Source organism: Pogona vitticeps, chromosome 3 (assembly GCF_051106095.1).
Source record: "Pogona vitticeps strain Pit_001003342236 chromosome 3, PviZW2.1, whole genome shotgun sequence".
NCBI classification, from domain to species: Eukaryota; Metazoa; Chordata; class Lepidosauria; order Squamata; family Agamidae; genus Pogona; species Pogona vitticeps.
In genome coordinates, this window is record NC_135785.1 from 74,585,521 (window position 1) to 74,611,975 (window position 26,455).

General features: G+C 38.6%; 1 protein-coding gene across 3 annotated transcripts in view; it reads left to right on the forward strand.

The window, feature by feature from the left end:
• PTPRE (protein tyrosine phosphatase receptor type E) overlaps nucleotides 1-26,455 on the forward strand; it is a 146,415-nt gene that overhangs the window by 26,617 nt on the left and 93,343 nt on the right. The window contains exon 2 of one of the 3 annotated variants that reach the window (XM_072995411.2): nucleotides 16,402-16,421. The exons of the other annotated variants lie outside the window; for them this stretch is intronic. The gene's annotated coding sequence lies outside the window, so the exon portion shown is untranslated. The remainder of the gene's footprint in view (nucleotides 1-16,401; nucleotides 16,422-26,455) is intronic. 3 annotated transcript variants of the gene reach the window in all.

The following is a 26,455-nucleotide window of genomic DNA, read 5'->3' on the forward strand; positions in this document are numbered from 1 at the left end:
TACCGTATAATTGCACTCATTTCACATGCTAGCAAGGTTATGCTCAAAATCCTACAAGGCAGGCTTCAGCAGTATGTGGACCAAGAGCTCCCAGAAGTACAAGCTGGATTTCGAAGGGGCAGAGGAACTAGAGACCAAAATGTTAACATGCGCCGGATTATGGAGAAAGCCAGAGAGTTCCAGAAAAACGTCCACTTCTCTTTCATTGACTACACAAAAGCCTTTGACTGTGTGGACCACAGCAAACTATGGCAAGTCCTTAAAGAAATGGGAGTGCCTGACCACCTTCTCTATCTTCTGAGAAATCTATATGTGGGACAGGACGCAACAGTTAGAACTGGATATGGAAAAATGATTGGTTCAAAATGATTGGTTCAAAATTAGGAAAGGAGTATGACAAGGCTGTATATTGTCCTCCTGCTTATTTAACATATGCAGAATACATCATGTGAAAGTCTGGACTGGATGAATCCCAAACCGGAATTAAGATTACTAGAAGAAATGTCAACAAGATCCGATATGTAGATGATACCACTCTGATGACAGAAAGTGAGAAGGAATGAAATAACCTCTTAATCAGGGTGAAAGATGAGAGTGCAAAATACAGTCTGAAGCTCAACATCAAAAAAAACTAATATCATGGCCACTGGTCCCATTCCTGGCAAATAGAAGGGGAAGATATGGAGGCAGTGACAGATTTTACTTTCTTGGGCTCCAGGATCACTGCAGATGGTGACAGCAGCCCCGGAATTAAAAGACGCCTGGTTCTTGGGAGGAAAGCGATAACAAACCTCGACAGCATCTTAAAAAGCAGAGACATCACCTTGCCAACAAAGGTCCGAATAGTCAAAGCTATGGTTTTTCCAGTAGCGATGTATGGAAGTGATAGCTGGAACATAAAGAAGGCTGACTGCCGAAGAATTTATGCTTTTGAATTGTAGTGCTGGATGGCTGCTTTGGCCATCTCATGAGAAGACTCCCTGGAAAAGACCCTGATATTGAGAAAGAGTGAAGGCAAGAGGAGAAGGGGACGGCAGAGGACAAGATGGTTGGACAGTGTCATCAAAGCTACCAACATGAATTGACCAAGCTCCGGGAAGCAGTGAAAGACAGGAGGGCCTGGGGTGCTCTCATCCCTGGGGTCACGAAGAGCCGGACAGAACTTAACGACTAAACAACAGCATTTTTTGGGGTAGGGCTTATATTATGAGCATCCTGAAAAATCATGCTAGGGCTTATTTTCAGATTATGTCTTATTTTTGGGGAAACAGGGTAGGCAAAGTGTACAAAACAGATCCAGATCTAACGCTCATCTGTATATACTGTACAGATAAGCTTGCCTACTTTGGATTAAGCATCACTCTTCCTCAGTTTCATGAGACTAAGACTACTTTCACAAATGATTCAACTCTGGCTTTTCATTGTCTCCAATGTTAAAATAAATCTACATTGACTGATAGCAGGTGATCAGTCCAGGCGTTTCTGCCACTGTTTCAGTTTCTCCTTTCCATAGAACTATTTTTATTTATTTATTTATTTATTTATTTATTTATTTGTTTGTTTGTTTTGTTTGTTCGCTCATTCGTTATGCTGCCTTTCCCACTGTAGAGGGTCTCAAGACTGCTTACAAAAGATACAAAAATACAACTATTAAAACAATTACAAATATAACACTCACATTATTAAGAAACAATTAAACATACTGGTTATTAAAAGTACATGCACCAAATCCTGAATAAAACAAATTAAACATATTTTAAAAAGATAAAACACTACTGAAAATTCTCAGATAATACCCATGTCAACCTTGGGTCTGTGAGTATCTGGTCACTAGAGGTACAAAACGACTAATACATGATCTGTACTAGTACTGCTGTAGTGCTACATTGCATCCGCCTGTTTCTGTGCTTGTTGTTGTTGTACAGTGCTTTCTTCCCTACCTTGGGTAACCCAGGTGTTCTTGGACTGCAGTTTTCAGAAACTCTGGCCAGCATAGCTGGTGGTGAAGGCTTCCGGGAACATCTGGATTACCCAAGGTTGAGAACCACTGTAGTAGTACATTGTGATATGTGTTTTGCCTGTAGTGGTCAGCCACAATCCTAGGCTCAAGCTGAGGAGTTCAAATATTATTCCATGCCTGGCAGACTGAACAGCCTGCCTTGCTTCTGTTTCACAACATCTGTTCCTTACAAAAGAGTTTGAAAAATAGCCATTTATTTACCTTTCTAAATATGTTCTCTCTCAGATTTGCTCCATGTCAAAAGGGCCAGGAATGTCTTCTGTACACAGGGCCTGATTTAAAAGCCTTGGTGTCCGAGGTCATAAAGTTTTTGCATCCTGATCTTCCCCTCCTTGCCTAGAGTTTAACTGGCAAAGCAACTGTGAACAAATTTATTTCACATTTGTAGTACATTTCAGGTAACCCCACAGAAGGACATTTCTTCTAACCTTTTGAGTGTTGACCTTATGTTTCTTGAGGCTGTGCTCTCCATGAAAGAAAATTCAGACAAGATTCCAACCCTGGACATTGAAGCTTCTGTTTCAAGCCTTCTTTCTGCCAGAAGCACTGTGAGTTTCATCTTTCAGTATTTCATGGTCAGCCAACAGCAGTAGATTTTTGCTGGGGCACATAAGCAGCAGCAGGCACCAAAACAATCTGTCAAAGAAAGGAGGATTGGCTCCACTTCAGAGCCAATTGATCTACAGGCCATGCCAGACTGTAAACATCTGGGAGATGCTTCTTCCAAATACGCAGAAGAAATGAAGGCACTGTTTAAAACTAAAAGTCAACTAAAAGGAACAAGGCACTTTCTCCTCTTAGATGCTCACTATTCATTGGACACACGATATCTGCCACCATCCATCCTGATTCGATCTCTCTTTAGAAAAGTCAGAAAACATGGATTCGTAACTGTTTTCTGTTAAAAACATGCAGCACAAGAGGAACATCTGCATCTTGTGCTTCATAAAATGCACTTGAAAGCTATTCTTCATAACAATATGTTTGGTACTTAAATTATCATATATACTTATGTTTATATTTTGAATATCTTATTGTTTATTTGTTCTCCATTTAATCAATTGGTTTCCTAAATATTATAAATGTTTTATGTCCTGAGCAACAATCTGAGTTTGTATTTTAGTTTTTAACCACTATCCCTGCTTCAGTGCCCAAAAGAGTCTGCATGGTGTGGTGTAGGCAAAATAAAAGTTTACTTGAGTAAATTGGAAATATTCAATGGAAATTATTCTTTTGATCGACATCTGATCATGAATAGTAAGATCATAGATTTGTTTTAATTGTAAGGAAGGGTGCAATTCTTCCGTCCTGTGTATCTCCAGTGAGTACTGCACTATCTTTGTGTTTTGGAAGGCCTTGCCATCTGCATGGAGTCCAGCATGTACCATTACAGTGCAGATGCCAGAAAAATGACATCATCGACTTTAGTCACATGCTGTGCCAGATGTGTTTTTACTCTTGCCATTCAGAACGCTACTATTTAGGCTGTTTCCGAAGGCATCAGACTTAAGAAGCAATCCTACCACATCTGTCTGGAAATAGGCACCACTGAGCTCACAGGACCTTGCTTTTTAACAGAGATGTCTAGAATCAGACCATTAAAGCCTTTGTAATTCAAACATTACTAAGAAAATAAAAATGACATGGATGGTTACAAACCCTTGTTTGAGTAAATGCAGCTTGGGGATTTCTACAAGAATGTTCACCAGACAATAGCACCTTAGTCAGTGCTAAGCATGACTCTAGAACAAGTGTTAAAGGAAAACAAAATATTGGATGGTGTGGCTAACATATCATCTTCATGTTTTTTGTGTAAGTGAAATATGAGAAATCTAATATGTTTGGATTTTAGAAAATGTATACAGTTATAATCTAGGTAGAATTCTTTAATCATCTGCATATATTGTGCAAGGTGGTTAAGAAGTTTTGTAAAACACACTCATGTGATTTGAAGAATGATGCAACTAGTTTTTAAATGTCTGACAGAGCCTTGCGTGTGTTCTGTAACAAGCAGATCTCATTTATCCCCTTTCCTCTTCTTGACACCCTAGTTACCAAATCATTTTGAAATTTCTGTGAATATAGCAATGATTCATGGTAGAGGCTGGGGCACAAACTCATTGAAAAGAACAATTACTCTGTCAGTAATGTAGAAGCTTTTCTGTGGAAGCCTTTGATTATGTTTGGATCCTGACCCAAATTAGAAAACTGCAACACATAGCAATTGGATAGAGTGTAAAACCTCCCACATTTTGTTTGGCCCACATATTCATAAATTGTATCCCATTTCATATATTTTATATATGATGAAATGGGCTAGAACCCATGAAAGCTTATGCCAAATAAAACTTGTTTGTGTTAGAGTTGTAGCTTTACCTTAACTTCCTGTAAGCACTTTAATTTCCAGCATTTTCTCTGCACTCCTGGCATAAATGCAGCTTGAGGATGTCTGCAGGAATGTTCACTGAACTATAGCTAGCTTTACATTACTCAGACTTGGAGGTCATGGGTACCTAGATTGGATTAGTTGTCTTATTCCTGGATTAAACTGTGGGGTTGGCAACTTCTGGCCCTCGTGGTGTTAATGGACTGAAGCTCCAGAAACCCTTACCATTGACTACACAGGCAAGGACTGCCTTGATTTGCAGGCAAACAGCAGCTAAAGGATTGCAAATTGTCCACCCCTGGTCCGTATAGTACAGCCAGCAGGAAATAGGTGTAATGTAATATTAACAATAGTTACAGTGTGGTATCATGTGACTGAGACCAAAAGAACAGAGTGGGTCTTAGTTCCTGTATACTGTATTATGCCTGTATCAGCTAGCACTGCAGATGAGGAGAGCTCAGGTTTACCATATTTCTGCTTTTTCTGTCCTTCCAAGTGATGAACAGCAGTAAGAAGAAATGCCTTCACATATTTTGTGGTGAAGCCATAGTTATAGTTTTATGTTTGAAGGAACCTAGACTATCTCCAAAATACTATCTTAGTAAACCAGAACATGTAGATAGCAGCCTGCAGCTGAATGTGGTGGAAGTTCCTAAGTTTATGCATTGTTTTTGGAAATTGTGGTGCCTGGCATGGGGATTTTTTTTGAAGAAAACAATTTTCCAAATCAGAGATTGTACTGTATTTAACCATCTGGCTAAAGTCGTTTCTCCTGAAATTAAAAATCAAATGACACTTAAATGATGTTAATTCAGTGGAGCCAATCCCCCATGGCAATGTTAGGTTTCATTTTCTGTGCTAGCAGAATGGTTAAGCCTAATATTGTATTGTGTATTCTGATTGAAAAATATGAAAACTGGCACATCTATACATTTTTGGGGAAAATATGGACTTCAGTAAACATCCCCCCAGGAGGTATTGAAAAGTATGTTTTTCAGTCATTTGGTTCATGAGCCAAGATAAAAATTCCTTCCATATGTGATCAGTTAAACTCAATGCGACTTTTAGTAAGGTATATACCCTGAGAGATGGATAATAAGGGGTAGACCTTCAGAAATGATGTTTTCCTGTTTAATCAAATTTACAATGTCCAGGGGTGAGTTGTCAAGTGGCAAGGTAAAGCAAATAAAGCTTTGGGCTGTGAGAAACTATATACCCAGACTTCCATGAGAATATCTTCAGTGAAGGGCCAGCCATGATGTTATTATGCCAGGCTCTTTTTTGGACAGAGGACACTGTCAGGCATGAAGGTCATGGGCCATTGGCTGCACGATGGTCTCATTTTTTTTTTTTTTTTGGAACACATGGAACCTCTTTCTAGAAGTCACAGCTAGAATCCTTAACACATATCTCTTAACAGTATCTTGATGTTTGAGAATTCATAATAGTATTGCATGATAGAAATTGTAATTTGAGCAAAATTAATAAGACAAAGCAGCATCTGTTTTCAAGAACATAAGTCATATTCAGTCTTTCTGAAACTGTGTCAAGAGTACATACAGAGAAGGGGGACGCCACTCCGGCTCCCTCTGTTGCTAACAAGTTGTGAAAAAGACAATCTGGAAAGGGATAGGCTATTGTATTTTTGCAAATTTTCACAGGAGTCAGTACACATAAAGAATGGGGGAAGGTGGGTCTGGTTCACATGGAGAGGGGTACATGGATCTCTTCATAATTTCATTTTTCTGTGAGGAAAGCAGCAACAGAGCATGCTGTCCTCCTACTGTGCGCTCTCCACATGTTTTCAGAATGACTGGATAGGCCTTATCTCTTCTTTTTATCAAAATCTAAGCAAGGTGTTCTAGTTCTGAATCATCATCTGACATTGGTAATGGACTGAACAAGGTTGAACAAATTGAAGTTCAATCCAAACAAGACAGGGGTTGACAGACAAGTACTTTTACTTTTATTCCTTTAGCATTTCAAGAAGGCTTGTTGCCTGGCAGGATTTTTTAAGTTTGAATGCCTTTTCTTCTTGCTGTATTTTAAGTTTATTTATATGTTTTATGTGAGTTTTTTTCCCCTTATTTGTATTTTATTATTGTTAGCTTCCTTGAGTGGCATTCTGGCAGAAAGTGAGAGATAAATATAATTAATAAATAAGTGTCCATGTACAACAAAACATAAGCAAATATTGTGTATATATCGAACCACTACCACTGATTTTGGCTGCTAATATGTATGTTATAAACCTTTCATGACTTTCAAAAGCAAGGCTACTTACCAACATTAGGACATTATTCTGGTGATGTAAAAGGATCAAGAAGATACCAGTAAATGATTTACTGCAAATTTCAGTGAAGAGTGACAGCTGTAAATTAAGGCGCCTTAGCTCAGCTTGTGGGACGTGGTAGCACTGCAGGTTAAACCGCAGAAGCCTCTGTGCTGCAGGGTCAGAAGACCAGCAGTCGTAAGATCGAATCCACGCGACAGAGTGAACTCCCATCACTTGTCCCAGCTCCTGCCAACCGCAGTTCAAAAGCATGTAAATGTGAGTAGATAAATAAGTGCCACCACGGTGGGAAGGTAACGGCGTTCTGTTCTCAACCACCACTCTCCTGCCCAAACTCCCAAACTTTCAATCTCTTCAACTCTAACTCCTTATCTCTCTTTCTCTCTATCTAAATTCCCCCTCCTCCTGCTGAGTCTCTTATATCTCTTGACTCTGCCCCTCCAGCACTCCCATTGGTATATGCAGATACCCTATGAATATTCATTACCTGGGTGGGCACCACATTCCTTCCCCCTTAATAAGTTTGTTTTAGGAGGGGAAACTTAACAGTTTGCCCTCATAAACAAACAAAGGTTTATGGGAGAATATAAACACTAACCTCTTACATTATTTTCATTGCTAAGGAACATTAGTAGACGTTGTCTAGAGGGGCAGGGTAAAAATCAAATAAATAAATAAATAAATAAATAAATAAATAAATAAATAAATAAATAAATAAATAACCTTTACATCAATAAAGACATATTGGTGCTATGATCAAAGATGGCACTTGTTTGACCTTTGCATTCCATCTTACAGTTAAGGGTTTAATTCCAGAGCTTTGCTCCCACTATTAGGAAGACTTGAAGAGAATTCTACACATGCTTTGGAGGGATAGATTTGTTCTCAACTCAGTCCCCATAATATTTTTCCATCTAACTATTCCACATTATTACTGAGCCTTTTTATATGTGAGGTTGAATATTGTTCCTTTGAGGGAGATGCAAGAAAGATTGTCAGGACAACCTTGCTCTGAAAGGCCTGTCCATGTGACAGCACTAGGCTGGATACCTATTCACATATTCTGTGTTCTTGCCCTTTTTAAGCAACTGTGAGATATGATTCAAAAAAACATTTATTGGACATCTTGGAAATACCATTCTCTGAAGACCTTGTTCCTACATTATTAGAAGATAAAAATCCTTATTTCCCTGTAGCAGTTGCTAAATTTGTTGCTGCTATTCAGCCATCCAAGATAATTAAACCACCTTATGTTATCTAAATATTAAGATTTTTTGCTGCTGAAGTGCTTTTCATGGGTTTCTAAGAGAGGAGAAGAAAGGAGGGAGGGATTTTTGCATTACCCATAATTTTCTAGAGGGACCATATGATATCAAGATTTTCTGGGGACATTGGCAGCAGTGGAAGAAGGGGAGGGGGTGCAGGAGAGCTTCCACCCACATTCCAGTGAAAAGATTTATGACATTTCAGAAGCAATCCACATGCAGTGTATTACAGTAGTCAGAATGTAACTAAGTCATTTATAACCATGAGTAGATCTGACATCTCTAGTAACAAGCACAGCTGGCATGTTAAGAGAGAGACTTACTGTAGCTTCTTCCTCAGTGTGGGAGGTGACACTAGATAATCACAGTATGGATCTATCAAACCAGTGTTTTCCCCTTTACCATATCCAAGACAGATTGAAATAGATCTAGATATCCCACTTTGTTGAGAAACTACTGGAGCTGGGATGATGCCACACACTCTAGTGGCTTGCTTAAGAATGGAGTATTGGAAACTGTCCAGAAAAAATATATATAATATGATGGGGTTTAGATAGTGTGGCTTTTTAAAAAGCAAAGTTCTTCTAATTACTGTATTTTTTTTCCTTTCAGGCATGGTTGAATCACACATTGTCATGAAACATTCATGTTATTCCTTTTCTAGTCCCTTCTGGTAGTTTTTTGTAAACTAGGAAGGACAAAATCAAGCACACATGTGGTACTTGTTATATCTTGGAGGATTTTATTATCTGCATTCACAGATTGAGAAGTATACACTATAACTGGATGAGTTCTATCCATTGGACCTATATCAAAAACGACATTCATGTTGGCATGGATGCAAGTGATTTCATCTACAAACTAGTCTGCAAATGTTCCCAGTGGGCTATTACATACTCTACATTTTCTGCTTGTGGGTCACTCAAGAAAATTCTGTTGGAAGAGATTGTGCAGATGCAGTGGCTGTGATGAAGAACAATTTCTGTCACCATCATCGTGGAGAACACACCGAAATGAACTTTAGTTCATACTGTATTCAGTTGAATTTGCTTACACAGCTTGCAGATAGTTTAGTCAAGATACTTGAAATTTAAATTGTGGTTGGGATTGCTAAATGGAGAAACACAATACATAATGTGCTGCTTGAGGATGTCACTCATTGTTGACCAGTGACGGTCAGTAACATGTCTCCAATTCTTACGTGTTCCTAGAATTTAGCCCCTGCTAGACATCGTTTCAATAGATGTTACTACAGAATTTAATTCTTAAAAAAGAGGACAGGTTATAAGTGTTATAAGAAAAAGTCCAGAATCTGAGTTCATGTGCTCCAGAACTATAAATTTTTAAGTCTGACAGATTTGCAGTGCATATTTTCATGTCCTACAGTTATATCAGGGATGGGGTGAAGATAACTCAGGATGTACTGCTAGATCTCTGGCTGGAATCCAGTTGGCATAAGTTATGCTGTGGATCTCTGGCAATGCCATCAGCCATGGCCATGCCACTGCCATTTTTGCAATTTAAAAGCTTCACATCTTTCACATTAGGCTCTGGGTTCCCTTTCGTCTTAGGAAGCCTTTGGGAGCTGTGGAATAGGGCAGGGAATGATTTCAGGCCCAAAAATTGCTGCTATTGGTCGCATTCACTCTTTCTGTCTTTCATGCATACAACACTGAACAGAAAGAAATGAAGGAAGTTATTACTGAACTTCCTAGTTCCTAACAGATGTTTCCTGGAAAGCAATTGTGTGCTGTGTCATTATGGCACAGCAAGCAGTTACGTGGGCAAAGTAGTGACATTTAATCTAGTAAGATTCCTTTACAAGCTACGCTCATGGTTTTCGAATATGAGGCTCTAATAATTTTGCAAATAAAATTAGCTTTTTTCCCCACTGTGAGAACCCTTCTTTATATATAAAAAGGAAAAGATGTCTGCATATGTGTGCACATGCACACACACTATGTATGTACCTTTATTAATGTAAACTATTTGAATGCAACATAAGCCTATATAGATGAACTGTACAGCTAATAGTATTTTCTTTGCAGCCTTCCCTAATCCTGATTATTTTGTTTTATTATAGATATGTAATGTGTATGCATTCTACATTTCTCCATATTCTGTTTGTATTTTGACCTATATAATCTTCCTGACGTCAGCAACATTCAGTGTATTAGATAGGGCACCCTTCTTTTTCCACATACAAGTAATTGATATCTGGCAGGCATTAATCAATAACATATCCCCCTTGTTTCCTTTCAGTACTTTTGATTGCTCATTGAAAAAAATAGTATAAGAACTGAGACAAAAGGCAAATCATAATCCATTATTATTTCTCCCTCCTCCCCATCTCCCCCCCCACACACACATACACACACAAACACACATTTTCAGGTGCTGTGTTTCATGGGTTTCTCCTCTCAGATCTATTTCTAAGCTTCACCAGAGATTCTTGAAAAGAAAACTCATTTCATGTTATGATATCATGTAATTAATAGTATTTCTTTCTGACTTCAGATGTGAAATTCTTTTTTTTTTTTACCTTGCACATTAATCAGCTATAATTGTACAGTTGTACCTAAATGTTTTGGGCTTGCATTTAATTGTATGAAAAATTGTATCTGGAATTGTTTAGGCCAGGCCACTTACTCCTTCAAATTGAAGGTCAGTTGCTGAGGGATTTGGCGAAGGGAGGAGGGCATGGGGAGAGTGAGGAGAATCCAGGAGGTAATGAGGACAGCTGTGTTAGAGTGTAAAGGGAAAACTAATTAGTTTTATTGAATTTGGTTGGTTGCTGGAACTATTTGCTGCATGTTAATCTTCATATGACTATTAAATGAGTTTTAGTTCTGTGGCTTTTGAAGTGTAGAATGAACAACTAAAAGGACTGAATTGAATACTATGGAGTGCTACGTCTTCCAAGATGTATGAATTCTCCCTAGAATTCAGGACAAAATAAGTGGATAGCTACAGATTATAAAATAACTATGATGTGTTTAGATTCATATCGCTCTCTCTTTCTGCAGTGACCTAATTTCTCATTCTATTTTCTGCATAGCCTGATTTAAGAAAAGAATTAACACAATCTGTTTAATTTTAGCCTTGACCAGGTAATTAACTGGAGAACTCAACATCTTTTTTTAGTTTGGGGTTATTCTAATTTGGATTTGATTTGGAGTAGTTTTTAGTGGTAAGCATAAAGCGATCACTGCTTCTATTGTAAAAGGGTTTCATGACTGATGATTCTACTGGTATGGCACGGCTTGCCTTCCTATTAACCTGACTGACGTGATCACCTCAGGTGGTGAGGCACTGACAGCTATGATTCCATCCCTCTATCTCAACTGCTTTTGGCAGAGGGTTCAGCTGGCGCTTCCTTGGATTCCTGGCTCTGTGGGTTCTCTTTTAGAGCCTGGCTCTAGGAACCCTTAGATGCAGGAATTCAGGAAATGCCTAGCTCCGTTATTAGCTGGCTTCTGGCAGAATCAAGAGTGTCTCCATTGCTTCTCCTGCTTTGTTTGTTTGTTTCCCTCTTGGGTGGGGTGCTTCTGCCTTTCTCTCTAGTGTGCTTCGGGGGGAGCTACTCCTACTGTCAATATGATGTACTTCTCTGCCTTTGCTGCCATATCTTTCTTGTCTTGTTCATCCCATGGTGAGGCTGCAAGTGCTGTCACCATTCACTGGTCTTGCTCTTCGAACACAGCATGCAGGAAAAGAGAGAGCGGCGATGTAAGCTGCCTCTTGCTTTTCCTTCTTCAGTGTGGTGTGTGCTCTTTAGCATTGCATGGTGAAGATTGCACTGCTTCCCACCTCAGGTGGCAGGAGAGCTTCAGCTGTGTACACAAGCAGTGATGTGTACAAAAAATGAATGTGGGAAATAAATTCCCAGGATTTCTGTCAGCATAAGATAGGTTTAGGAATAAGTACAGTAGGCAATGAGGTAAGCACATTGTAGTTTGTGTCTCCTTTGTCTAGTTAAGACATGTTGTATGTTGAAAGGACTGGGGAAGAGTTCACCACCATACATTTTTCAAGCAGGCTTTCCTTTAATGACTGGTAAACCAAGGGGATTTTTTAAAAGGGTAAACTTTTAAACTACATGCGCTTGTAGTCTCGAGATTAGACCACTGTAATGCGCTCTACGTGGGGCTACCTTTGAGATTGCTGCGGAAACTACAGGTGGTGCAGAATGCGGCGGCCAGACTACTCAGTGGGCTGAGAAGATACCAACATATCTCCCCCACTCTGGCCGCATTGCATTGGCTGCCCATCCGATTCCGCATTGATTTCAAAGTGTTAACGCTTACTTACAAAGCCCTAAACGGTTTAGGACCTCGATACTTGGCGAAACGCCTTCTCCCACCTAGATCTACCCGTGTCACTCGCGCGAGCCAGGAGATAAGGCTGAGGAGCCTAACGTCGAGAGAGGTCCGAAAGGAAAAGACCAAAAACCGGGCCTTCTCGGCGGTGGCTCCTCGCCTTTGGAACAACTTGCCCCCTGAGATTCGCGCGGCTCCCTCGCTGGGCATTTTTAAGAAACAACTAAAAACATTGATGTATAGGCGGGCCTTCCCAACAGAAAACCCTTGACGATCTTTTTTCTTATTCTGTTCTTTATTCTTTTTTATTATTTACGTTTCTGTTGTAAAGTCTTAAAATTACATTGTTGTTTTACTGTAAGCCGCCTAGAGTGGTCTAATATGATCAGATAGGCGGGATAGAAATAAAATAAATAAATAAATAAATAAATAAATAAATAAACACATTCTGTTGTTTTACTTGTGTTTTTAATATTGCTCTTATTTTTTAATATGATATTTGTTAAATTATTTTTTAATATTAAAAGGATTTATTATTTTAGCTTTTAAACTTGTTTTTTTTAATACTGTAAGCCACCTTGGATCCTTTAGGAAAAAGACAACAGATAAATATTTTAAATAATCAAATAAATAAATAACTGCAAGTGCAAGTTGAAACTGTGTTTTGTTTTTTTAATTCGTGGGAATATGGAAAAGATAACTTACTGAAAAGCATCCAGTGGCAAATTGTCTTCAAAACTTAGTTTCAAAAATTACGGGGAAAACATATTTAACATGCATTTATAGAAATCGTGGACAAAACCCAGTAAATTTAGCTAATGTATGAAAATTCCATAACTTTCTAGTCCTATGCATCCTTACGTGCAGTAAAGTTATTCACACAACATTTATAGGAGTGTGGTTCAAAGTATTTAGAGCAGTGAATACTCATCATGTGGTGGTGGGGGAAAATATTTTTTGTAGGTTAGCCCTGAATTTGCACTGCAAATGCATTTTGAACAATCATTTACTATAAATGGTGTTCAGTTGTCTGATTCATACCATTGATTCATATACTGTACTGGTATTCTCTAGGAAATTAAGGTAGCTTGTGGCAAAGGGAGAAAGAGCAGTGCTTGAACGTGGCTATTCCAACTACTGTAGTCAGAAGTTTTCTGTTGCAGGGCTTAGTCTTTATTTTGACAACCTGATATATGGGGGAAGTTATCATTTTGTTTATTCAAAAAGTTGCTGGCCAGTGTAAGACATATCTGTGAATAGCTCAGCTTTTAAGAGGATTTCTTTATGACATGCAGTAAATGGTAGGGATCTTGGGAGAAAATAAATAAAACTCTCGGTGTACTGTATAAACTTGGTCCACCAGGGAGGACTATTTCCTGAGCACCCTGCTTTTGAATTTTTGTTACAGATTCAGTTAATGTCAAATCCACACATTGAAAGCAATGTTGAAACATTTCAGCTCAGATGTTGAAATGTTTGTCATTTCAAATCCCAAAGAGACACATGCCCATGAAATCCTCTTGTTGCATTTTCACATTCATTTGACTTAGAGTGTCCAGGTTATTTATTTTATTGATGTGCAATAATTTTATTACTATTACTACACTATAAAAGTGATCATGAATACATAGGTGAGTGTTTTAGGGGTTCCTAATATTTAAAATGTAATTGTTAATAGTGAACACATCCTGTTACTTAGCCAATTTACATTTATGCTATCAGTTGTGTGCATTGTATCAGTTCATATACATTGGTTAGAATGTTATGTAAAGAGGAAAGAGCAAGAGAGAGCTTATCTTATATCTTATATCTTACATCAACTGTTGTTCCATTAAACATGACTCACCTGATTTCAAAATGGTGTACAACAGGAACCATAGGCAAGAATCCTAGACTTTGAAGATTAGATATTTCCTGTGCTGTGTCTCAGAGTTCGTACAATATCCTTCGGTTTCAAAACAGGTTTGCTGTATGACCAAATTGCTGTATGTTATTAGGGGGAGGGGGATAATTCTTTACACCAGGGGTCTCAAACTCAATTTACCTGGGGGCCGCTGGGGGCACAGTCTGAGTGAGGCTGGGCCACATTAGATTTTCCGCCAAGCAGAGCAAGAGCCCGAGGGAGCCGTGCGGGAGTTTCCTTAGCCCAGCTGGGGCTCTGAGGAGGAGGAGGGATGCACAAGCCCTCATCACTGGCCATGACCCCCTCTGTCTCCTTCTACACCACCACCACCACCACCACCAGCAGCAGGACAAAGAAGCGGAGAAGGGAAGGAGCGCCAGCGACCGTTTAGCCGGGGAGAGGCGGGCACGACATAAAATTTCAAAAAACCCTCACAGAATTTGCCTTGTCAAAGGAGAAAAGCCCCCACTGGTACCCGTGAAATTAAACAGAACAGGGCGGGGGTCCCCACAGGTGCATGCATGCACACACACACACACACACACACACACACACACACACACACACACACACACACACACACACACACACACACACACACACAGATCTGACAACCTTCCTCTGAGGGCCTCCCTAAAAAAAGGCACACTCAGCAGCAGCAGCAGCTACCCCCACCATGACAGAGGAGCAAACATTGCAAGGTGAGCCCAGGCAGCCTTCAGAGCCGAGGCAGCTGAAGCAGGACAAAGAGGAGGAGGAAGCACCGCTGGGCGCTGAGGTGGCCGCTGGCCGGGCTGGTTCTGAGGGTGCCAAAAGAGAAAGAGAGCCGCTTCCCTGGAAGAGGTGGCGGTGGCAGTTGCTGTTGCCGGCTTGGAGGTGCTCTTCAAGGATGGGCCGAGAGTGACTCTTGACAGCAGAGGACGTGTGGGTGCTTCGGGGGGGGGAAGGCAAGGTGGGGCCCACAAACTGTCATCTGGCAGGCCGCAAATGGCCCCAGGGCTGCATGTTTGAGACCCCTTCTTTACACTGAGAAGGGTAGATGCTTTGCGAAAGCGAGATGACTATGTAGCAGGTGCTTCAAATAACACTAGCTCTGCTTTCCATCTTCAATGTCTGGTCATGCTCTGTGGAGCAGCTCTCTCAGTGTGTGGCTGTGAGGGCCTTTTCCAGAGCCAGGCATGATTGAAGGGATAACTAGGGGATCATCTGTGTAGCTTTCTCCTGCCATCAAGGTTCTGTGCATGATTCTTTCTAAGAATCATAAAAGCAAGACTCAGGATAGCCAGTGGCTGTTGTGTGCTGGGGGCAGGGAGTGCAGCAGTTATCCTCTCACTTCAGATGTCAAGAGAGCTTGTGCTGCTGCTCTATATGGTGTGAGATACCTTTGTATGGAAAGCCCAATTCTATAGTATTCGCGAAGGCTTTCACGGCCGGGATCTAATGGTTGTTGTGGGTTTTTCGGGCTCTTTGGCCGTGTTCTGAAGGTTGTTCTTCCTAACGTTTCGCCAGTCTCTGTGGCCGGCATCTTCAGAGGACAGCGAAACGTTAGGAAGAACAACCTTCAGAACATGGCCAAAGAGCCTGAAAAACCCACAACAACCACAATTCTATAGCTTTCTTAAAAACATGGCAAAAACTAACTGATATTATTTTGAGTGAATCAAGCTGCACTTTTCTTTCATTGAATTAAAATACTGTTTCCATGTGCTCAGGGTGTTTTCACAGAAGCTTAACTCTATGCTTTCCAGAGTACAAACCACACACAAAGTGTCTATGTGAATATGTCTCCATCTAAATGTTACTGTGGATATGGAGGAGTCTGAAAGTGAGACCACTGTAACCCCAGCGTTGTTGTTGTTGTTGTTGTTGTTGTTGTTGTTGTTGTTGTTGTTGTTGTTATTTTGCATTCATGAGTTCACCTTAACCTGAATCTCTGCTGATGTTTTGGGGTTATAAATAATTGTAGTGCAGCAGTAATTGCCCTTTAATGGCTTGAAAAAGCTCTTTATTTATGTAGGTCTTCCTGCCATCCAAATAGCAGAAGAATGTTGGTGGCATCTCTTAAGAGATTAAATTGGAGTTAAAGGTTTGTGTGTGGTATTAAAATTATGCATAATCAATTTAAAACAACCAAGAGTTTTTCAGTTTTTTGTTTTGTTTTCATTGAAGAGGCACCATTTAAAATTCTTCTCTAATTCTTTTTTTTTTTTTGCAGCCTATAGCATCTTCTAGTAGGTGAGTACACCACCCATTTTAACAATTAATGACCAGCATTTTCATATGTGGGTGGGTTGGTTTTTTTAAACCTTGTTTATTATATGAAGTTAACAGTTTGAATCTATATTTATATACCAAATGAAGTATATTTAAATTTTGTAGGTCAGGTTATGAGAGATGGCCCTCATTAAAGTATGTTTTGTAGAGGTTGGAAATGCAAGTGCACAGAGTATAACTTAGCCTGCACTTTTCCATTAACTTGGAAAAGAGGTTTCATATGACATTTGAAACTCCAGTTAGGAAGCATGGTAATAGAAAATAATGGTATTGATGGCTCTTGGTCCTCACACTCATCTGCTATTGAAAAAACAATGGTTGAAAAAGAATTTTTCTAGAGTCATATTGGGAGAACAATACTGCTCTCATTATCATTTAATTAATTGCATTAAGTTCTCTGAGTCAGGTTTTTAAAAATAAAATATGATTCAACAAAAAGGCAAAATTATAATAGAGGGACATTTTAGAGAGCACCTGCCTAGGTTGTTACTGTATCTCCTGATCCAGTTGTGTAGTATTTATGTTCACAGTATGCACTATGACAAGAGTCACAATGACATAGTGTTTAGTTATTCAGCTAGAACCTGGGATACCTGGATTCAATTCCCCATTTGACCATGAAAGTCATTGGGTTATCTGATGCTAGTTGCACTTCCAGTCTGACTGACTTCACAGGGTTGTTTAGAGGATAAAATAAGGAGGAAGAGAGCTGTGTAAATCACCTTGACCTTACTGGAAGAAAGATGGAAATAAATGTAAATAGAAAATGAATTTGCCAATTGGATTTTTAACTTAAAGTGACACGTTGGGTTGAAGTGGGAAGTCTTGTTATGGGAAAGCCATACACCAGAAGCTAGGTTCTTTGAAGTGGGAGATTAGTAATGGGACAAGGGCTAAAAAAATTAAATAAGATATAGCTTATTACAAATATATAGCAAATATATATAGGTAATGTTCAGACAGGATTGACTATAGTTATTTGACTCTCTGAAAGACTTTGAGGGGTGGAAAGAATAACTAAGATGGGAGAATTTGGAAAGTGAGGGAAAAGTGTTCTCCAAATGAGACTGGAGAGTACAATGGGTTGGATAGTTATACAGCAGTTTAACTGCGAAGGTGGTAAATACGTATCAATGTATAAAATACATCTTGCAATGAATAGAAAGGAAGAAAGGCTTCCATTTCACTTTTTTCCTCTTTTCTTTTCAATGTCACCTATTATTGGGCAAAAAGAGTGTTTTCTTAGCATCCACTGGGATGCGGACTTTGTTGACAGAAGTTTGAGAAATATAACAGGGCTATCCCAAGAGATTTTATTGTGTGAAGCAGAGTAGGAAATGGCACCAAACAACCCATCTGTGTCAAGACTCATGCTGAACTTGGTTATTTTGGCATATTATACAGAAAACGCCATCAACAATAATGTATTGTCTTAATACAGTATCTAAAATTTGCTACCTGACATGCCCACCTTACTTTACTTAATGGTAGGGAGAGAATTACACAGACTTTTTCTTTAACATTATAAAGTACCTGTCTTTAAACAACACTCCTGATGACTTCAAAGTCTACATCAGGAACAAATTTCCATTACTAAACTCAATTGACTGTGAACCAGAAGAACTGTGGATTGAAATTACAATTCATGTAGTAAAAAGAAAAGAAAAAGCTAGATAAGTGAGAGAAGAACTGCTGAAAATTGTAAAGGACAGGTGCGAAGCAAAAAGAAAAAGATGACAGAAATAGACAGAACTCTGAATGCAGTTTTTCAGTGACTATTATATAGAGACATAGAGAACTATTATAATGGTTAGTACAAAGAAATAGAAGAGAGCAATAGAAGAGGAAAAACACAAGATCTTGATATGTAACCGGGATTGTGGACAAGAAGCACCCCTGCTCTGTTAGGACAGAATATGGAGAGACAGAATGGTTTCCTATAGCCAAAGGGTGAGATAAGGATACATTTTATTCCCTTACACGTTCAGTCTGTACACAGAACATACCATATAGAAAACCAGACTAGATTTAGAATAAAGAGAAGTGAAAATTAGTAGAAGAAACATCATTAATTTAAGATATGCAAATGGCACCATCTTACTGGCAAAAACTTGAAATGACTTTAAGTAAAAGTGTAAAGAAGAAAGTGCCGAAGCGGTACTGCAGCATAGCAAATGATGAGGAATGATGAGAGATGTAGCCCAACATGTAAAGGGCTTCCCACCCCTGCTCAAAAGGCTAAATTGCAACAGAGAAATCCAAGTGATGAGTCAGCCTCCTTAATCCTGGCTGTAGGATAAAAGAAGGATGCAAAAGATATGTCCTCTGGCATAAGCCATGGAAGTAGAGCTGTGAGGACCTTTTTTTTTTTCTTCAAAAGAACCCTCCACTTTGTTTCAGAAGGGAAACCTTATGTTAGTGAAACAAAGAAATAAAATGTGCTTATGAATGTACATGGGACCTTTACATTATTTTAAACGGATCCACAGTCATAAGACATAACTCTCTTCTAATATGCTATTTTAACTGTATATCAATTGAAATGTGATTATACTGTTAAAGATTTAACAGCTCCTCCACTGGACATCAGATAGCACCCTCATTCTGTTGTTGAGCCAAGTGTAGAGGAGGTCTGACAGTTTGCAGCCCTCTGTTTTAGGGCACTGGTTTGAGCCAAAATGCTTGTGGCAAGGAAAACTTACACTTGTGTGAGCCTACCTGAGTTTTAAGATCTATGTCAGCATCTTGTGTTATGGCTTTTCAGTATGAGCTCTTCAGCTGGAAAAGGCATTTTGGGTGGTGGATTCATATTTTTGCAGTAATCTCCCAAAGGAAATAGATATGGCCCTATAATTTACAGTTTTCAAGAGGATCTGAAAGCCATTTTTATCCCATTCTATGTTTGATGAATGTTCTCATCCTGTGGTGTTAAATAAATTTGTGGAATTTGTAGAACAAATGGAGTATTATATTTGTTATTATGTTTTTTTAAGTTGTCGAATTTCTGTAAACCAACTTGTAAGGGCAGTATGACCTTTAAATGTGGGTTGGAAGTATTTTAAATATGTAAGCAAGTCATTAGCAAAGAGCAGAAGCAAGGACTGAAATCAGCACATCCAAAATGTGTAAAAGGTGCATTTCAAGCCTTCCCCTTTCCACCTCATGTACACATGTATACACACTACATCATCACAGGTAAATATTTGGTGCAGCACTTGAGGTTGGCAAAACACTTCAGTGGAAGTAATGAAGGCTATTATAGATTTGCAGTACAGGGATAGGAGTTTATTTTATCAGTAAAGGGTCTTGAATCTCCAACATTGTTGGAAAGCGGGATTAGAATTCCTAAAGCAACAGCCAGTGCCTGCTCATCTAGGGCAGGAAAAAACAAATTTGGGGCTTCCATGATCTACTTTGTATGTTCTTTCCTGGAAACTCAAGGATCTTCAACTAGAATCAGATGCAAAATATAGATTCAGAGAGGAGCATAATTAATAGAATTAAATAATAGATTGGTAGAACTTGGAAAAGTTACTTTTGTGAGGATAAAACTCCCATGCTGACTGTGCGGTTCAGGAAGTTATACTGTAACTTCTCTGGGCTTTGCAGGGTGTTTTTGAGAAAATAGCTCACACCTAGAATTTGTTTTTAGAATTAGCTCTGGTTCATCTCTCTCTCTCTCTCTCTCTCTCTCTCTCTCTCTCTCTCTCTCTGGCTTCCTGCCCAGCTCTCCTCCTTTCAGCAGCCTGATTTACTGGGTTGTGCAAGTCCTGTACTTGTTGGCCACTGTTAAATTATTGCCACTCCAGAGGTACTTGCAGAATTACTGCCTACCATCCAGAATTCTGAGCTTCCATTTGTCCCCACCCCACCCCGGTCTAGGGAATGCTATGGATCTCAAGGTTTTTTTTTTTCTTTGTGGATTAAAACACATGACTTCTATTTCTATTTATTTTAAATGTGGTATTCTTTTCTTTCTTCCTGCCCATGATTTTTCTTTATATCTTTTATTAAAGAAGCAGAGTTGTAAAGAATTTGCAGCTGCATGGGAAAGATTCTGAGATGTGGGTTTGAAAGCTGGTAATTTCTTAATCATTGATCAAAATGAATGTTTCCTATTCCAGTAACAAGAGGAAGTCTTTGCCCTATTAAATGGAGCCACCCTTTCCCAGACAATCCTATGACTCCTGAACTTTTTGACTATTTATCATAGGCAAAAGCCCCTAAAAACAGTACTCAGAAGTCAAGGTTTCCATTTAAGCATGAGTAAGTTGATGGGGGAGGGATGAAGAAAAAGAGGTGGGGAGACCAGTGCCTTTTCTGTTAAAAGGAACTGTGTTGCACTTGGACCAGGATTTCCTGCAAAAAAGGATTTACTGATAAGAAATTGCTTCCAGTTAATACACAAAATGGATTCCAGGCTGTTACACTGGCTGCTCAGTAGATCTGCTCTGTATGAAAAAGAGGTAAATAAGTGTATTGTTTGATCTAAAAAGTATTGACTATAAGGGAAAATGCACAGTGTGCAATTGGGGGCAATTAATTTGTAATTTATATTGGTTTGTTTTGCATGTATTTTGCTTTTATAGTTCTTTTTCCTTAAAATAGAACATCATATATGCCAAATAACTTACAATAAAGAATAAAAATCAAAAGATTTATGACAATTCGAAGTCTCGAATTCTGATCCATTCAGTATTAGATGTATTCTGATCTTTTGCGTGTTTACTTATAAGTACATTTCACTGAGAGACATAAGGATTACTTACAAGTAAGTATGCATAGATTTGTAGGCATAATGAGGTAGAAGAATATTTTCAGTGTCAATTTTTTAATTTAAAAAATGAAATAAATACATAAATTATTGATGGATAAACCCGTTCCTAGGATTTTTGGAAATAAGAGGTGTTAAGAGTACAATAATATTAGAATGGTTTCTTCTCATTAATAAATACATCTTGAAATTTTATATATGCTGTTGAAGTGTGGAGCATTACAGGTGACAGTTGTTAACATATCACTTTTCTGTAGGGCTCTTAATGTGTATATAAATTATTATTGTGTCAAGAGTGCTATGAGGGAGGCTGCATTCTTATATGAAGTTAAATTTAAATGTCACCTTTTTCACATATGTGGAAGAGCAGAAGCATTTGTCATTGTTATTTAAATCGGGCAAAACTCAGAACAGCAACAGAAAGGCTAAACATTAAAACAACAGTGTTTGATTCACGCAGTTAGCTGACTAGTTTGTGTCGGTAATATTTGGCCCTGATCCAGATTATACTATGCATAGCTACAAGCTGTTCTCATGCTGTTGCATGTAGGAAGCCTTCTTTTGTGATAAACAAATGAATTGGCATTGTTAGGCAGAAGAAGGAGAAGGAAGGAATGTAGGAATCTTTATCTAATCGGTGGCAGAACTGTTATACAGATCACATTTGAGGAAATAAATGTAATATAGTGATTAGACTGTTTCCTGGGTCCAGGGAGATCTAGGTTCTAGCTGTCACTGAGCTGTGAAACCCATTTGATGCTCAATTGTACTTTCTCAGCCTAATATACCGCACAGGGTTGTTGTGAGTATTATGTGGAGAGATGAAAAATATATGTGCTGTCCCCAGCTCACTGGAGGAAAAACAGGATATGAATGTAATGAATGAATGAATGACTGCCACGGCAGGGCATATGCAGATTGGATGAATCTGATGGAAGCAATCCATAAAGTATGTCTGTATGTAGATGCTTTTGTTTGTACCATGTGATTTTTATGTGATATTCCATTAACAGAATTAGAAGAAAGCTGCCTTAATTGCTGTCATGGCATGCACTCCAAAACTAGGATGTGCCATTGCAGGAGTGAGGAATCTTTGAACCTTCTAATGCTGATGACTTACTACTCCCATCAATCCATGCTATTGGGCAGACTGCTTAGGGCAGATGGAAGTTGCAGTTCGAAAACATCTACAGAGCGTCAGGACAGGTTGTCCTGCCCTCTGTTGCTGCTTGTTCTGTTGAATCTTTCTGGACTCTTGAAAAGAGATCTGTCTGACTGTGATCTGAGATCATTTAGCTCAGTAGTGGCCATGCCATTTAGCAAATGTGTGTGACTAATTCAAAGAATTCCCATCTTACTATAGTACACACAACCATTCATATTTGACTACACCCCCCCCCCCAAGAATGTGGAATAATCCTGACTACAGATATGGGCAGTAGGATACTGTGGAATAGGCTGGCAGGAATACAGGCTTGACTGTGTCATAGCTTTCAGAACTCTCATGCTGCAAGAACACCACAAAATCTCACAGTCTGTATCTTAGCTGCATGTAGACTGCCATATTTACTGAAGGTGTTGGTTTTTGACCTGTGGATCTTAATTATATAAAACAAAAACTCTGCCATTTAGCTGTGCATCTAGCAATTTTTTCCATCTGAAAAGGACACGTAATCAGCCTATTTCAACTTCCTAATTAGTTGGCTTTTATGAGAACTATTACATGAAACTAAATTAAATGAGTAATGTTGCTAGGTTATGACATCATTACCAGTTACATCCATGCTGCACCACCGACAGAATTCCAGTCATTGTGTGGAAGTCTCCCAATACAGTCTGTGACCAAATATAAAGGGCAAATAAATGAAGACTGACTTGCTCTGTGCCATTTTGGTAACAGTCCAATCTGTTCCTTATTGTGCTTGCTTCTGGTCTTCAGAGTTGTCATACCTTGAATTGAGCCAGCAGGACAGAAGGGCACCAGTGGCTGTCTGCAGAGCTGAGCACTCTGTCATATCTTTAGTTCTACTCTCAACTCCTCAACTATCAGGAGAAAGCCCCTATCAGCTTCCTAATGTAGTTTCTGGGAATGGAGTAGGTGAGGGGCTTTAAAAAGACAATGGGCACAGTCAGCTTGGAGTCCTTTAAAAAACAAAGCAGAGGCCCTATGCTTCCATACTTTCTGATTGCCCTTCCTGTTCTCTGCTCTGAAATTACTGTTGCTGTGGCCACTAGACTTTGATGGCTTAATCAGTGACTAAGCAGCAAATACCAAGAAGGTTTGTTCCTAAAGTAAAGTCTTCTAGACTCGAGTTTTTCTCTCTGCCACCTTCTAATTGTTGTGCAACACAAGGGATCTGTGGGTGTGCAATACTGCACTGTAAACACCTTTTGTTCTCCCCTGTGGTCACCTTAGAAACACATAAATATCCCCAGTTCAGTTTGTTGGTTCACATTTGTCCAAAGACAGTACACTGTGTTTCTTATATAGTAATCCATAATGAAGACAAACCTTCAATAGCCATGTTTATCATACTAAAATATGCTTTGGGGGAAAAAAATATATAAGGCCCACATAGGAACACGATCTTTCATTTTGAACAGCTATTTGCCAGGGTGAATTTGATTTTCAACCCGATTGATTTAAATCATGATCTAAATTTTAATAATTGGAATTTTTGGATGATTTAAATAAACCTTTATTTTTTAAACTTAAATTATGATTTAAATTAATGTTTTTTTTAAAAAAAATCATTTATTTTTATCCACCCTGTTGTTATGCTGCACTCTGAGATTAGTGAGCAATAGTGATTTAAATGTATTTAAGCATGGGTGCCGTATTACTAATATTAATGTCTCTGAATAGTTTCCTTGTAAAGTAAATAAAGCTGCAGAACAAATAAATCACAAAGTGGATCTATAAATATAACAGCACGTAAGAATTAACAAAGCTTGATGCCCCTGATATGCTTTAAGAATGCATGATATTTTGCTTATCTTTTTTTGTTTTGGGTATGAGATTAGTCAGAAGACAGTCATGTAGCTAAAAAGAGCAACCAACATCAGCTTTTCTTTTCCTGCTCTACTTCCTAAGACTGATGAATAATAGTGGAAATGGGATGTTTTTTTTATCTAAAAAAAGAGAAACCATCTTAAAGAGTGTAAGCTTTCCTGACCCATTTTTCTATACAAGCTGACCTATTTTGCACAAAAGAGTACTTGGGACTGGTGTAAATGATGGTGTAAAGCTTATATAGTTCCCTCTCCAACACCTCCTAGGCCTGGATGTCTACAGGGAGAAAACATGGTTGTGCAAGTGTGCTTGGGAGTAAGAACCTTGCATGATGAACATTCCAGCTCCTTGCCTAGCTGTTCTCCCCGAGCAGATTCCTATGCCAAATACTTAGACATGGGAACAAGTCAGAGGCAAATTGTGCCATTGTAGAGGAAGAACCAGCTGAGTGTGGCAGTCAGCAGGCTGCTCCTTCTGTTCCTTAATTTTTGTATGTCTTTAATGCAGCAATGGGGATTCATCAGAGTTTAAGGACACAGTTAAAATACATCTCAATAATTTAAAAAGACAGGCAGTTCCTACAAGAGAGAATGTAATTGGTTATTTCTGTTCCCAGTTTTGTAAATCAGTTGTTTTTCTTTGGCTCAGGTCTCGCTGATCATACACTGGAAGTTGCTAATCCTGCACTCATACAACTTTAAGCCTTTAAATTTTCCCTGTTTATCAGGAAATCTTTATTTTCCTTCTTACTGCATGTTTTACAATGAATGTACGTATACCTCATTATCTTGCCTCTCTGTCACACTGTTTAAATAATTCAGATGTTATTCATCGTGGTAAGGCACCATCTTGTGAAGTAGTTCCAGAATTTAAACAGCAAGATAAGAAAATCTTACGTCTATCAGATAATGCTTATTCATGTATTCTGGATTTCAATCTTAATTGAAGTTGTTGTCTCTTTCACCCAAGCTTAATCAAAGTGCTTAATCAAAAGGTAGCTTTTGCCTTACAACAAGCATAATGGAAATGGGACCTGTCCTAGCAGGTGGATTCTGGTCACTATGTGTCTTTTGAAACAAATCACCAAGCAGTGAGAAGTTTATCAATTTAAGGGAAGATATGACAGCCCTCTTCAGGTGTCATATCTCAGCAGAATATATCAAGTAAAAGGTGTTGACCAGAAGAGGGCTTTTGTTCATGCTTGCTTTGTCATGAATAGATCAAATGCCCCATGCTTCATAAAACTTCATAAAATGGGGCTCCTGCACATGTAAAAGTTCTGACTCATATTCAAGCAGTCTTTAGATTTTCCTGCTAAATACAGAGAATCACAAACACAAAAGTGGGGAAGATGACTTTAGGAGAGAGGTCAACATTGCAGTCTCGTGCTTTTACCTGTGTATATCAACATGTGTTTATCAACAAATGTTGAAGCATATGGGGCCGCAATGCTATCCAGGCTCCCAAAGTAATACTTAACTATGTAGTTAAATTCTACTGATTTGTGCATCAGCAACATACATTTTGCCCCCCCAAAAGCTCATCTTTATCAGAAAAAAAAATTGAGTTATAAGAGCACCCAGCTGGAATTCATACTTACACATGTTATTTCAAATGTCTTTAATCATAATTTATAATATACAGCAATATAATAACAGTTCTTAATTAATGTTAGGCTGTTAGGTGGGAGAGGTAGTTAAAGTACCGTACCCTGCATTTTGAATTACAGCTTTTGGCATTTAGTAGATGTAATTTACAACCTGACACAATGCATTAATTAGTTCAGACTTTATAATTTTATACTGCATTTCTGATAAGACTGAAAGTAGGAGGCCGTATCTTAGCATTATTTGTATGATTTGCTCTGCAAACCTTGCCAATTAAAATAAATTATTTGACTCAACATTTTCAGTATTGATGGAAACAAGCTGTCCATTAATTGCTGGTACTGTCACTGAAAATAATAACATTTATAAATATTTGGAATCTTTTGCAATCAGGTCTTATCTTCCACTTAGAATTATGGCATATCAGCATTACTGTTTCACTTCATTGTCATTGAAGATGCAGCTCAAAATTGCCTTCTTTGGATTTTTGCTATATATCATTTTTTCTTCAATAAAGTTGACCAATGAGATGCTAAAACGGGTTTCAAGTTGTTGTTTTGAGCCCATTAGATCCTATATAGTTCAGGACTAGCCTTACTAA